Source organism: Monodon monoceros, unplaced genomic scaffold (assembly GCF_005190385.1).
Source record: "Monodon monoceros isolate NGI ecotype Baffin Bay Population unplaced genomic scaffold, NGI_Narwhal_1 Super_Scaffold_4, whole genome shotgun sequence".
Lineage (NCBI taxonomy): Eukaryota > Metazoa > Chordata > Mammalia > Artiodactyla > Monodontidae > Monodon > Monodon monoceros.
The window spans coordinates 71,601,400-71,615,428 of record NW_021703781.1 but is presented as its reverse complement, the minus strand read 5'-3'; the positions used below and the strand labels follow the sequence as shown (position 1 = coordinate 71,615,428).

Below are 14,029 nucleotides of genomic sequence, written 5' to 3'. Positions count from 1 at the left end.
GCGGCAGTTACTACCACGCAAATGTTTGCTTACTGCCGGTGGCCCCGCCAGGCTGGGAGCACCATGAGAACACAGCCCTTGTCTGTCTCTCCCCACCATCCCGGGGGCCGGAGCAGTGCCAGGCCCATGGTGGTGACCACGGTGGACGCTGACCAAGGATTCACGCCATGCCCAGCACGTCCTGAGTGCTTTATATGCATTAACTGTCTCAGTGCTCATGAGACCCCTCAGAGCACGGTCCTGTTACGTGCCACTGTTTGCGCAAGAGCAAACCACCCTAGCCTGCCGCTCTCAAGGGCACCCTCAGGGCCCTGGAAAGGGTCACTTGGCACTCACACCCGCCCCTGCTAACAGGGGCCAGTACTGACTCCATGTCCTGTCCTCAAACAATAATTTCTAATTTACTCCAATTCTGACCTGGATAAATACTCTTCCCACAGAACTTCCACAGGGATGAGATTGAAACCTGGGCAGGAAGCGCCTCACGGGGAGGAGGAGGGAGCGGGTCTCTGTTAATGGTCAGCGCAGTGGATGCCTCTGCAGGACTCGAGCCCCAGGCTGGGGATGGTGCACAGGGAAGCAGTAGGATGGCTCTGCAGAGCAGAAGAAGAGTGGAGTTGCCACCAGCCCAGCATGGGGAGGTGCAAGGATACTGGAACCATGTGGATCTGGGTTAGAATCTGGGCTTTCCACTCGGAGCTGTGACCTGGGTATGTGACCTCCCCACCCTGCCTCTTGGTGGAGAACCAGGGTCTCTGAGCAGTGGGGATTAGCAGAGATGCACAAGGCAGCTGGACCCAGGGCCCAGGATCCACTGCCCAGTCGGCCTGTGTTGCCATCGTCCTCATTATTCCCTCACTCCACTCTGATCACACTGGCCCCCCCTGAGGTTCCTTGAACCTTCCAGGCAGGCCCGGCGTCAGGAATTGTGTCCATACTGTTCCCTCTACCAGGAATGCTCTTCCCCGACACCTGCGCGGCTCACTCCTCAATTCCTTCAGCGTCTGCTCAGGGAACATCTTGTCCACCAGGTTTTCTCAAAACATTTCTCCATAAAACAGCAACACCCCATCCCAAATCAGTCCTCTCTCTCCTCCTCACCCATATATTTTTTCTACTTTTCATCACCATCCAACAGACCGTATTTTTACTTGCATCCTTATTAATCTGGTACTTTCTCACCAGATTAGGATATAAACTACATGAAGGCAAGGGCTCTGTTTTGTTCACTGCCATATCATTAGGGTCTGGAGCTCTGCCTGATGTCTAACAGGTGTTCAGAAGAATTTGCTGAGGAATGAATGATCCTCCTCTATCATTTCAGAGAAAAAAAACACTCACATATTTACTGATATTTCCTCTAATAAATGGTCTGTAATCATGTTTCTGGCTACAGAAGAGAGATATAGAAAACACCTTGAGGAGATACACACACACACACACACCCAGACAACTGCGAAGGCCAAGGGCAGTCAGGATGACAAAAGGCAGCAAGGCCTGGACACGGAACCCTTCCGGGCAGCGCGAGGCCAGCAGAGTTCAACAATCTGATTCTCCCCCTTTCCTCCGCCCTGACACCTACTAGGCAGGGAAAGCTCCATGTGCCACATACACGGTGTGGAAATTTTAAGTCAATTTTGTTTTCCTGGACAGGCTCAGCTTACACGGACAACAGATTTCTAACCACCTCAGCCATGAGCAGCACAGCTGAGAGCCCGACAGCAGATGAGCCATCTTTTGTCAGGGGGCCTCCTGGGTCAAGTGCTTTACAGAACTGGAGACGAATTCTACATTGCACAGCTGAGGTTCAGAGAGATTAAGCGATTGGGCCGGAGTCCCACAGCCAGCAAGTAGCAGCCGGGACTCAAACACAGGGCTGTCTGGCTTCCGGGTCTGTGAGGTCTTCCGCCACCCCACAATGCCTTGAGGCCCACAGAAGACCATCATCTGCGTGTTAACAATGCAGCCAAACTTGGCTACTTGCCATTCCTGGGGCTGGAGGGGGGGGGGGGTCCTACCAGAGCGGGTCATACACTGAGCCAGCAAAGGATCAGCTGCCGCCCCAAAGACATGGACGGAGGAGGTGGGGAGGGACTCTACGAGGCAGGCACAACTCCACAGCCACTGAATTCTACACTTACCAGATCCTAGAGGAGACACTGCTTAACCCCCAGACAGCAGAATCCCAGCATCGGACGCCCTTAGCATGGGAACAGACTTTAGTTATCTGCTACTTACTAGCTGGGTGACCTGACACAAGGTCTTGGAGTCCTCATCCGCCCAACAGAGAAAAGAGGAGCACCAAACCCCACAGGGAGGCCATGAGGACTCAGTTAAGCAAACCGCCGGATGCCTGGGGAGGGCCCTGGAGAGGTTAGCTGTTGTTATTATCATTAGCTTTCAACTCCTCCACTGTCAATTTAAAAATCCTCTCCCCAATTCAGCATTCACAGTCGATGGGAGACTCCTACCAAGCAAGGGGTCGTATGCACTTGGACAGCTCCAATTGTTTTCACGCTCTTCCATTCAAGGAACCAAGGAGTCCCTTCTCCCTGCCATTCCCTGCACTGCCCTGGAACCCCCGCGATGGTCCACACCCTCCTTTCTTGGTGGTCCACACCTGAGCGTGGTTTGGCTAAGCTGCCACAATTCCATCACCTGTTCCCCACAGAACAAGGTCTGCAAACCTGTCACTACCTGGTGGTAATGGGGGTACGAGATCCAACTGTGTGGAGTCCAAAACCCTAACCCATATTCCAAAAATGGACACACCCCCAACCAGGGCATCCACTGGGCATCCGCTGTGTGCCGGTCACAATGTCACTGCTCGGGATGGAGCTTCCAAGAAAGCAGATACAGTCCCTGCCTTCCAGGAGCCCTGGGTCCAAAGAGGAAGATGGACAATCAGACAGACAATGGCCATGAGGTCTGGGGAGACTGTAATGGGGAAGAAAAGGTGCTATCTGAGCACCCAGGAGAGCATAACTCACTTCATCTTGCAGACTCAGGGAACGTTCCTCAGAGAAAGTAGGAGCCCAGCTAGCGCCTGAACACCATGTGAGTTGGGTAAGGCTGTGGGGAGAGGGATGGCTGGGAGAAGAGCTCCAGGAAGGAACTGCTATGAGGCAGTTTGCCATCCTTAGATCTGGAGGTCCTACTGCTGTTAATAGTATGTAAGGCATAATTAGTTTTTTTAATTAGCATCTAGGAAACCCACCGGCCTTACGAAGTCCTCTGCACACAAACTGCCTTCAAGCCAGGCCCCTCCCGTCACTGGCAGCTGTGGCTGGCTCTGCTGAAGTGAGACGCAGGACTTCACATGTAATCCTGTTAGGGCTTACCTTGTTAGTTTCAGACCCATCATTCCTGCCAAGGTTTTTATGAATCTTGATTCTATTATCCTACGTATTAGCCTTCCATCCTGGTTTTGTTTCATTCGCAAATTTGATAAGCCTGCTTTCTATGTCTTTATCCAAGTTGCTGATAAAAACCTTGGACGGAGGAGGCCAGGTTCAGGGTCCAGAGGCATGGCCCTTGACAGCATCGCCCAGCCATGTCCCAGATGCACAGCCACTGCCAGTATTCTCTGGATACACTACTTGTTCAACATCTAACTACTATATTAGCCATTCTCTCATTGTACTCAAGGGAAGGACAGACTCAGTAACAAGAATTGCAATACTTCGCTCATAGAACTCAGCTATCAACACCATCCCTCTATAAGAAACAGAAAACAGTGAAAAAAGCCTCTGGGCACAAAGAACACCCACGCACTTAAACACAGCAGAGCTATTCAGTCCTTCAAGCTAAATCTATTCACTCTTGTCTTATACACTGTTTAAGTAAGGTGAGTCTCTCCTTTCAAAGCCTTAGCAGGTTAGTAGCAGCAAATCAGAAGTGGAAACATAACTTGCTTCAAGTAAGCATACTGTCTACAGCCTTTCAAGAACAGAGAAAAAAAATAAACCAAAAGAAACAAACCACAGTAATTACAAAACCCAGTTACTGCTTGGGAAAGGGGCCTTATACCTTAGTACACCAAAGGATCCTGGGACCACTGGTCACCAGCAATGGGTTAAGTTATGTTTGGCATCCTTTGTTTTAGAATAAAGATGACAACTTTTTTAATGCATGATAATACAAGTGTCATTGACCTTGTGGGTAAACATATGTTCATTCAGCAGACTTGTCCTGCACACCGAGATACACAAGTGTGGTGGAAATGGGTGAATGGTTGAGAGGCACTGCCAAACAGCACTGACCCCCAACAGGCAAGGTCCCTGCACTCACAGAGTGAGCTGCCAATAAATGGGGATGCCAATAAATAATGGACAGCATCATTTCAGATTAAAATAAGTGCTATTAAAAAATAAAATGGGGTAATATGATAACGTGATAGGATGGGGCATGAGACATTGAACAGAATGTTCAGTGGAGGTTTCTCCATCGAGAGCCGTCTGAGCAGGAATGGAGAGGAGCCGCAGCAGAGCAGGCAAGGAGCAATGTTAATTAGTACAAACTTTCTGGAGGGCAAGCTGATGAAAGCAGAGGGAAATTCCTCATCCAGGAATTAAGCCTAAGAATCTAATCAGAGATGTGCATGGCAAGGCATGAGCCAGGATGTTCAACACAGGGTTGTCTACATCAACCAAAAACCAGAGACAGACCACTAATGTCCAACTCTAGTCTACTTATTGTATTAGATTATTTGCCTAATTTAATGGACTGTGTTGCAGATGCAGGGGAAGAAAAAACAATTTTCCCTCTACCATTCTGAGTTCTTGGCTGGGACCCCTATAACAAAAGACAAAAAAAATTAACAAGAGAAGAAGAATCAGAAGTTTATTAACATGTATACCTCATATATACACAGGGGATACCCAGGGAAAAATGAGTAGCTCGAAGCAGTGGCTTAGAACTCCAGCTTATATAGCATTCCCAATAAAGAGCAATGAATTAGTGAAGAAATGACAGGACAAATGAAAGAAGTTTTAGGCTTCTAAGGGCAGCAAACTGTGGGAAAGTCAATACATAGACGGAAACTAATGGCAGATAAAGGCTAACTGTGCAGTTTGTTATGGAGACTCCTCTGGTGCTGTCTCCAGTGACCAATCTCTGTCTTTCCTGGTAGAGAGGGGAGGAAGGACACCCTTGAAAGTTAATGCCCTGCTTTTAGGAAAACTGGGGGAGGGCAGGGAGCCTTTCCTGCGTCTGCCTCCTCTAAGTTGCCCTCTTCCCAAGATAATCTTTATGCCAATTTGGGGGCAGCATATTCTGTCACCATTCACAGCTATTAAAAAAGCAAGTTGGGGAAGAATATTTATTGGTATAGAAAGATGTTGAGGGTGTAATGTCAAGTGAAAAAGGCAGCCTATAAAATTTTATTTCGGACGAGGCATACCTTTTGTGCATAAAAAGTATTACGTCTTACGGCATGAGTGGGGGGTTGGCGGAGCAGGAGAAGACCAAAAGAATACAAACCAAAATGTTAACTCTGGTTTTCTCTGGGTTGTAGGATCATAAATAATTCCATCTTCTTTCAATTTTTTTCTCTCTATTAAGTTTCCTGCACTGAGCCTACACTTGTCTCATAATTTTAAATAATCATTTATTTAAAGTAAAAAGAAAGACGACTAGCAAGGATAATTTGTTTAAAAGCTGAGGTCCTGGAAGACCTGAGCTCAGAGGTGATGTAACCACACAAAGCAGCTAACCCCCAAGAAGAGATGGGACGTAACTGAGCGTGGGGTCTGCACATGGGGAAACAGGCATGGCTCCACTAAGGACCCCTTACGAGAAGGCTGTGCAGACAGCTGTGGGCGTGGGCCCTGGACGGGGGGTGGGGGGTTGCCGCAGTGGAGACCTGGCAAAGCCTGGTGTGCATTTGGACATTTAGTCAAACGCACACAAGGCCACACTACCCCACTGCCACCTTTGCCACCTCCCTGCTTGCTCCTACAAGAGGAACAATGACAGAGCCCAATGAGGGGTCTGCCATGCTTCCCAGGGAGCTGACGCAGCTGCAAACCCACAGAGCGTCTCAATGCAGCTCCTGGCCTTTTCTTCATTGTGTTTCTTCCTGGGGATGAAAAGTTGTCTTCCATTTAGTGACACATGTTCTCCTGCAACTTTTCTTCTGAGCTTCTCTGTGCATCTAAAGGACAAGCCTTGGCTTCTGTCTTCCTGTATGCAGGCCCAGGGGGTCCCAGGTGGAAGAGCTCTTTCCTCCAGTAGGTGAAAGTGTGACCTGAAGTCACCTCACCACAGTTACGTCATTCACTCAATTAATATTTCCTGAGCAGCTACTATGTGCCAGGTACACATCAGGGTGGGAGACAGACTGGTGGACACAAAAATCAAGGGTTCTCCTCTTGAGAAGCTTGTAGTCAAGTGGGAAAATGCTTTCATAACCCAAGGCCACGCGGAGAAATTCTGCCTGGACTTATTTATATCTGACATTGATTTGTACTTAGGACTTGACTCCGTTCAGTGTTAAATCGAACCCGGCTCAATCCAGAGTGAGCCCTGCTTTCTGATTTCCTGATGTAAGCAAGGACTTGTGATTTCCAGCATAACCAGCAGAAAAACCCAGAGCGATTTTCAAAACACCTTAGAAACAAACAAAAAAAATTGACAATGGGAACACTTCTTTCCTGAGCACAGTCTTCACAAAGTTCTTTTCCCTTCTTTTTTTTCAAACTTGAAATAATTAAACTTAGGGCTTCCCTGGTGGCGCAGTGGTTGAGAGTCCGTCTGCCGATGCAGGGGACACGGGTTCGTGCCCCGGTCTGGGAGGATCCCACATGCCGCGGAGCGGCTGGGCCCGTGAGCCATGGCCGCTGAGCCTGCGCGTCCGGAGCCTGTGCTCTGCAACGGGAGAGGCCACGGCAGTGAGAGGCCCGCGTACGGCACAAAAAAAAAAAAAAAGAAAAAAAAAACATTAAACTTAATCCAAAAATTATTCAACATACCTTTAGATTCTCTAAGAAGGGAAAAGAAAAGCCTCAGGCAGTAATTCTAAGTGCTGACACAGCAGTGGGGAGGTTTTTTTTGGTTTGTTTTGTTTTTTTAAAACACTGTTCTCCCAGATTAATTCAAAGCAGGCGGCTCACATTCTTGAGAAGATGAAAACCACAATTCACACTTTAGGCATAAGGTACACAGATAATTAATCAAGCTTCTTCCGAGGCTCCCGATGCTTTTTACGTTGCCTATTCCAAGGCAGGCACTGTTTTCCAACAATGCCTGCTGACATCGAGGGAGAGGTTCCACTTGGTCAAGAAAGAAACAGTGATTACGGTGAACTGAGACACATAATTCTTATAAACAAATGGCTCTCACAGGCAAGATAAGGTCAGGGTGATAAGAGGGCCATTGCAGAAGAGCACAGAAAAAGACATTTTGCTCTGAAGACGGGGCGAGAAGAAGGGAAGGGAAATTTCTAGACGAGCACCTGCGAATACGACGATAGCGGCTTACATCTGTGTTGTGCTCCTGCGTGCCAGGCACCGCTCTGCGAGCATTTACACCCTGTCAGGTTCTGGCAGGTACTATTTCTATCCCCACTTTGCAGATCAGTAAACTGAAGGAGAGGTTAAAGTGACCCAAGCCAAGATGGAGGCAGCACTGGACGTCCGGCAGCCTGGGATCCTCAACCCTGGACTCGGGTGCACTACAGGTTTGTTGTGACTAAGATCCACGCCAGGCACGGTGGGCAGAAGGCCACTGTGTGGGAGACTCGGGACAAAGTAACCCGCCACCCAGCTGTAGCAGCAGAGCAATGGGAACAGAGAGCAGAGCCCGGCGGGCTTGGCCCCCAATTCCACCTCCACCACATACGTGCAAATGACCGCGGACACATCACTCCTCTCCCTGCATTTCACTCCCCAACCCCTGCAAAGTGAAGAAATGGTAGCACCCACATCATGCTGTACGGATGCGATGAGCTAACTGCCCACAGAGCATAAGAACGTCACCTGGCACAGGGTAAGCACTCGAAAAGAAAGAAGCTGTTATTTCTCATGGCAAAGCAGTTCCAAGGGCAGGCCCTGGGGCTGAAGAGCCAGCGGCAAGGTCTACTGAGAGGAAGGCATGGCTGGCCGCCAGCAGAGCTGTTCCCTGATGTCTTCCACTCTACTTTGTCAACCCCCTCTGAGCACTGCCATTCTTCCACCCAAGTCCTCAACCCCAACTGCACCCCCGAACTCCTGGCAAGTCCTCTTGCACTGGCAGGTCCCCAGGCCAGAAAGACGGGTCCGGCTGTATCCCAATAACCACGGGCTCTGCTGTCCACTGGCGACATGACCTGGGCTAGTGAGGCACGTGGCATTCTTCATCTCTGTGTCCAGGGCCTGGCACAATGGGACACAGTCAATGTACCTCTGAGGCTACGGGAGTGAAGGAATGGAGGGGATTTCAACGCTACCTTAAATGAGGGCAACGGCTCCCTTATATGTCATCCACTTCTGCTCCCAGGACAAGGGAACTGGACCAAAGAAAGCTACGTGTCACCATCTAGAGATACTCTGCCCAAGGTACAGATATTCTGAGTGTAACATGTGGTGCCCCCCCCCCCAATTTTTAAAGCTGGACTTTGTAGAGAAAACACCTCCAGAAACACCCAACTCTGAACTTTAGGTTCTGTCCCTTGTCCTGACACTTAGAACAAAGTCCACAGGAAGCCTCAGGACAGGCTAGCCACGAGGAGCGGATACCACCCTCAGGCATGGCTGGCTCGTCACCTCATGTTCTTGCGGCCTGGGGACACCTCTCTCTCTAGTGTCCTGTGGAAGCGTGACAAACACGTGGGAGGGAGCTGTCAGGACTTTTTTTCCGAGCTTGATCGAGATATAGTTGACATCGTGTATGTTTAAGGTGTGCAATGTGCTGGTTTGATAATGCATATACTGCAAAATGCTTGCTGCAGTAATGCCAATTAACACCTCCATCGTGTCACATAACCACCACTTCCTTTCTGTGAAGAGAACATTTAAGAGCTACTCTCTGAGCAACTTTCAAGTATATCGTACAGTATCATTAACTGTAACCACCATGCTGTACAGTAGATCCCCAGAATTTATTTATCTCATAACCGGAAGCGGGGGTGGGGAGGGGAGATGTCGGACAAAGATGTTGCTCCTTTTGAGCAACAGTGTGTTTTGATTTAAAAAAAAAAAAAAAAAAAAAAAAAGCAGCTCCCCTGCTAGCTGCCCCTCAGAGGCTGTCGAGAAACAGCTGCATTCAAATGATCCTGACAGGATGGGGAAAAGACGATCCTAAGTGCGCAGGACCTGTGCCTTCTTAGGAACAGAGGAAGTCACACGCTGAGCAGTCCCTGAGGCCAGGAGTCAAGAGACTGTGGTTCTAGGTTCACCTCTGCCGCTGAACAGGGAGGGTCTGATTAACGCCCTCTGTTTAAAAAAAACAAAGGAGGGGAAGACAGACGAGACAAGGTCTAGAGACTCTGCCAGGTCAGACACCGGGTAGAATATAATTCACTCCGCGGTGCCTTCTGGTAAAATGTCAGAGTTCCATTTGCTCAGTGTACGTCAATCCCCTTCACGTCCATAACTTCACTGAGGTTGTCAGGGTCATTTAATTACCAGAAAGCCTCACCACCAGTCCCTTTTCTTCCCCTCTCTACCCAAATCTGATGTAAATTGTTCCACTGCATTAAACACTCAATTTAAATGTTTCACTGAAAGCACTCTCATCCCACTTATTAACAGCGTGACACTGGGCGAGTTCTTTAACCTCGCTAAGCCTTAGATTTCTCATCCAAAAATATGAAGAATTATAAAATTCCTACCTCATAGTATCATTTGAAGATTTAAAGAGTAAACTGCCTTAGCACACTGCCTGGCATACAGTTAAGTGGTCAATAGATATTAGTTACTGCTATCATTGTCATCGTCATCATCGTCGTCATCGTCATCCCTGGAGCCAAACAACCCCCAGTTTGCTATTTTTAGGAAACCATAAAAGGATATTTTGCATCAGGAAAAAAACCAAAGTATCTTTGTTTCTTGTGGTTTTTCATAAATAAGGTATTAATATTTTTAAAATCTAATTTAAGATGTTCTCATTACATGACTGAAGATATTTTCACTGGTCCACAAGACTGAATTAAAACACAATACCTCCAGAAAACCAACTATTTCCATCATCAAAGAAAAAAAAAAGATATATGTGGGACTTCTATATAACTCTATCATCAGTATTATATACATTTAGTCAGAGCTAATATATTTAGACAAGATATCACAGAAAAGCAAATTCTGAGCCAAGTCTTGGAAAATAGGATTTTAGATAGGCAAAGAAGAGGCCACTTACATGATGACTCAGAAAACCATAAAAATATTCATGTGTGAAAGAATCAATGGATTTTAATATAATTTTAAATAGAAAAATGTAAACGTATCAAAGAAAAATTTGAAAAATGTTTTTGTTTTGTTTTTTTAATTAATTAATGTATTTATTTATTTATTTTTTGGCTGTGTTGGGTCTTCGTTTCTGTGCCAGGGCTTTCTCTAGATGTGGCAAGCGGGGGCCACTCTTCATCACGATGCGCGGGCCTCTCACTATCGCGGCCTCTCCATTTGCAGAGCACGGGCTCCAGACACGCAGGCTCAGTAGCCATGGCTCACGGGCCTAGCTGCTCCGTGGCATGTGGGATCTTCCCAGACCAGGGCTTAAACCCATGTCCCCTGCATTAGCAGGCAGGTTCTCAACCGCTGTACCACCAGGGAAGCCCTGAAAAATGTTTTTTAAAGAGACATCTAGTTCAAGATGGCTAATTGAACCCATACATTTTGTCTTCCTTCCCTCTCAAAGCCTCCCTAAAAAGAATGAAAAACATAAAATCCAGAGCTAAGCTGAAGAGCCTCAAGGGGTGCCAATTAGCAAAGCAGAATATGAAAAAAATTAAGGAAAAGATAAAGCATATGGGAAGAAAGTAATGGATGATACAACAAATGAGATACATCCCTGTTAAGGAGTTTAGACAGAGAGGGGTACACAAAACTGAATGTACAAATTTCCTTCAAATCATTGGCAAACTCAGAAATTGCAACATGCAGGAGACTACAAGGACCCCAATGGAAAGCAACAATCACAGTCTAAAGAGTGAAGGAGAGACTTCAGCAGCTAGATGGTACTAGGAGATAGAGTTTGGAGATGAAGTTTCCCCAAGATACATTTTCTTCTGAAACCAGAAGGGCCAAACCATAGGAGTAAGAAACACATCCTAGGACTAAAGGATGCACCCTAGGATCTAAGGCAAAACCAAGATAGACTTATGCAAACACAGCCTAGAACCAAGGCTCCAAGGATTAAGGTGACCCAACAGTAAATTAACTGCATGCAAGACTAAAACTCAACACTCTTTAGAGGACAATAACAATCAAGCATCTCCACAATGTGTGATTCAGTGTCCAATATACAATTAAAAATTACTACACAAGCAAGGAAGCAGGAGAATGTGACCGATAATCAACAGAAAAAAAAATAATAAAATAACTATGGATCATCCTAATGCTGGGAATAGCAGAAAAGGACTTTCTACTATAAATATGTTTAATTCTAGGGAAAGATGAAAAGACTAGGTGGACAGGCGGATAACATCACAAAGAAACTAAAACTCTAAAAAAAGAATCTAAGGGAAACTATATAACTGAAAAAAATGAACATTTGAAATAAAACATTTATGACATGGGCTTACCAGAGAAAAAATAGATAAAGCAGAATAAAGAATTTGTGAATTTGAAGAAAAGTCAATAGATATTATCTTAAACTAAGTCACAGGGAAGAAAAATTTTTTTTAAAAGATGGAACAGATTATCCAAGACCTGTGGAACAATATCAAATTGTCTGATACATGTGTAATAGAAGAACCAGAAGGAGAGGAGACAGAGAGTGGGGCAAAAGAAATATTTGAAAAACTATGTTTTGAGAATAATTAATTGATGAAGGACATCAAACCATAGCTCCAAGAATCTCCATGAACCCAAGCAGGAAAAATACAAATGAGACCAACCTAGACACATCATAGCCAAACTACTGGAAACCAAAAATAAAGTCTTAAAATCAGCTAACAGGAAAAACATGTGGCATTTAGGAAAGTGGCAAAAACAGGGGCAGCTGACTTCTCATCAGAAATAATAAAATCTACAAGACAATTCAAAGCCAACTCTGAAGTACTGAAAGAAAACTGTCTATCTAGAATTCTATAACCAACAAAAATATTTCAAAAGTAAAGGCAAAATAAAGACAAAACGAAAGCCAAGAGAATTCATTCCTGGCAAACCTACCCTACAAGAAATGCTAAAGGAAGTTATCCAGGCTGAAGGGATATAATCCTAAAGGGAAAACCAAATACGAAAAGAAGAAATAAAGAGTACTGGAAATGGTAGATATGTAGGTAAATCTATTTTAAAATTTTAATTTCTGTTAAAGCACATTGATTACTAAAGACAAAATTTAAATGTTTTATGGGACTTACACATAAAAGTGAAATCTATGACAATGTACCAAAGACATGGGGAAAAAACGCTTTTGAAAGATTTTTACATTGTATGTGAAATGGTGTAATATTGACTTCATGGTGACAAGTAAAAAAAATGCATATTGTAATGTGTAGAGAACCCACTAAAAATTTTTAAGAGAGGTAAAACTAAAATACAATAAAGGAGATAAAGTGGAATACAGTAAGTCCTCTACATATGAACCTTCAAGTTGCAAACTTTCAAAGATGCGAATGTGCATTCCACCAACGACAGGCATGAGTGACACTGCATCTTGCCCTCTGTCTCCTATTGCTGACCATCCTTCAGCTCTACCATCTCCCATCTCCCCTCGCTCCGCCAGTCAGTAACTCTTCTTGCCTGTTCACTCGATGCCAGCCCCTGCATGCCAGCTGTTGTACTGTACACTGTACTTTTCAAGGTACTGCACTGTGAGATTAAAAATGTTTTCTTAATTCTTTGTGTTTGTTTTTATGTATTATTTGTGTGAAAAGTATTGTAAACCTATTACATACAGTATTATATAGCCAATTGTGTTAGTTGGGTACCTAGGCTAACTTCGTTGGACTTACGAACAAATTGGACTTAGGAACGCGCTATTGGAAGAAACTCGTTCGTATGTAGGGGATTTACTGTAGCAGCAAGTGTTTGATTAGCCTAAAAGAAGAAAGAAAAAGAAGAACAAGAACAGATGGAACAAATAAAAATCAAATAGCAAGGTGGTAGGCTTAAACCCCACCATATCAACTGCATTAACTGTAAATGACTTAACCACTCCAATTAAATGGCAGAGACTGGCCAGACTGGATAAAACTAAAAGGTACAACTAAAAGCTGTTTACAAGAGTCATACATTAAACATAAAAATACCGATAGGTTGAAAGTAAAAGGACTGAAAAATACATTCTGTGCAGACATTAATCTCAAGAAAGATAATGTAGCTATATATTAATATCAGATAAAGTAGACTTTAAGATAAGGAATATTAACACAAAGATAGAAACTTCACAATAATAAAACGTTCAATTCATCAGAAGGAAAGAAAATTTAAGAACACTAACTAGAAGTGTAGACATAGCAATTTGACTTCCAAATCACTAAAGGAAAAAATGGGAGGTAGCAAGGAAAACTTAAGCTATTCAGCTAAAGCAAGAAACAAAAGGGAAAAAAACACAGAAATGAAGCACCACTTAAAGAAAACAGAGAATAAGTTGGCAGCAATACGATGAAATATTAGTTATCTCAAAAAATGTGAAAGCTTTAATTACCCCAGTTTGACAGAGGGAGCATATCTTCACATTAAAAAGAACAAATTTAAAAGGGTGAGGATTTGAATATCACAGCTAACTTGCTTTAATATATTTAGAGGTTTGTACCCACCATACAGAAACTATTCATTATGTTCAAACTATATAAATTTACAAAAATTTACACTGTATGTAAATTTAAAAATTGACTATGTACGTGGCCATACAGAAAATCATAACAACTTATAAAACACAGAAATCA

The 14,029-nt window shown here is 44.7% G+C and overlaps 1 protein-coding gene across 3 annotated transcripts in view; it reads right to left on the bottom strand.

Annotated features, from left to right (window-relative positions):
- The window catches only part of PLPP4 (phospholipid phosphatase 4), a 117,026-nt gene that overhangs the window by 92,264 nt on the left and 10,733 nt on the right, over positions 1-14,029 (bottom strand). The gene's annotated exons all lie outside the window — the stretch shown is intronic.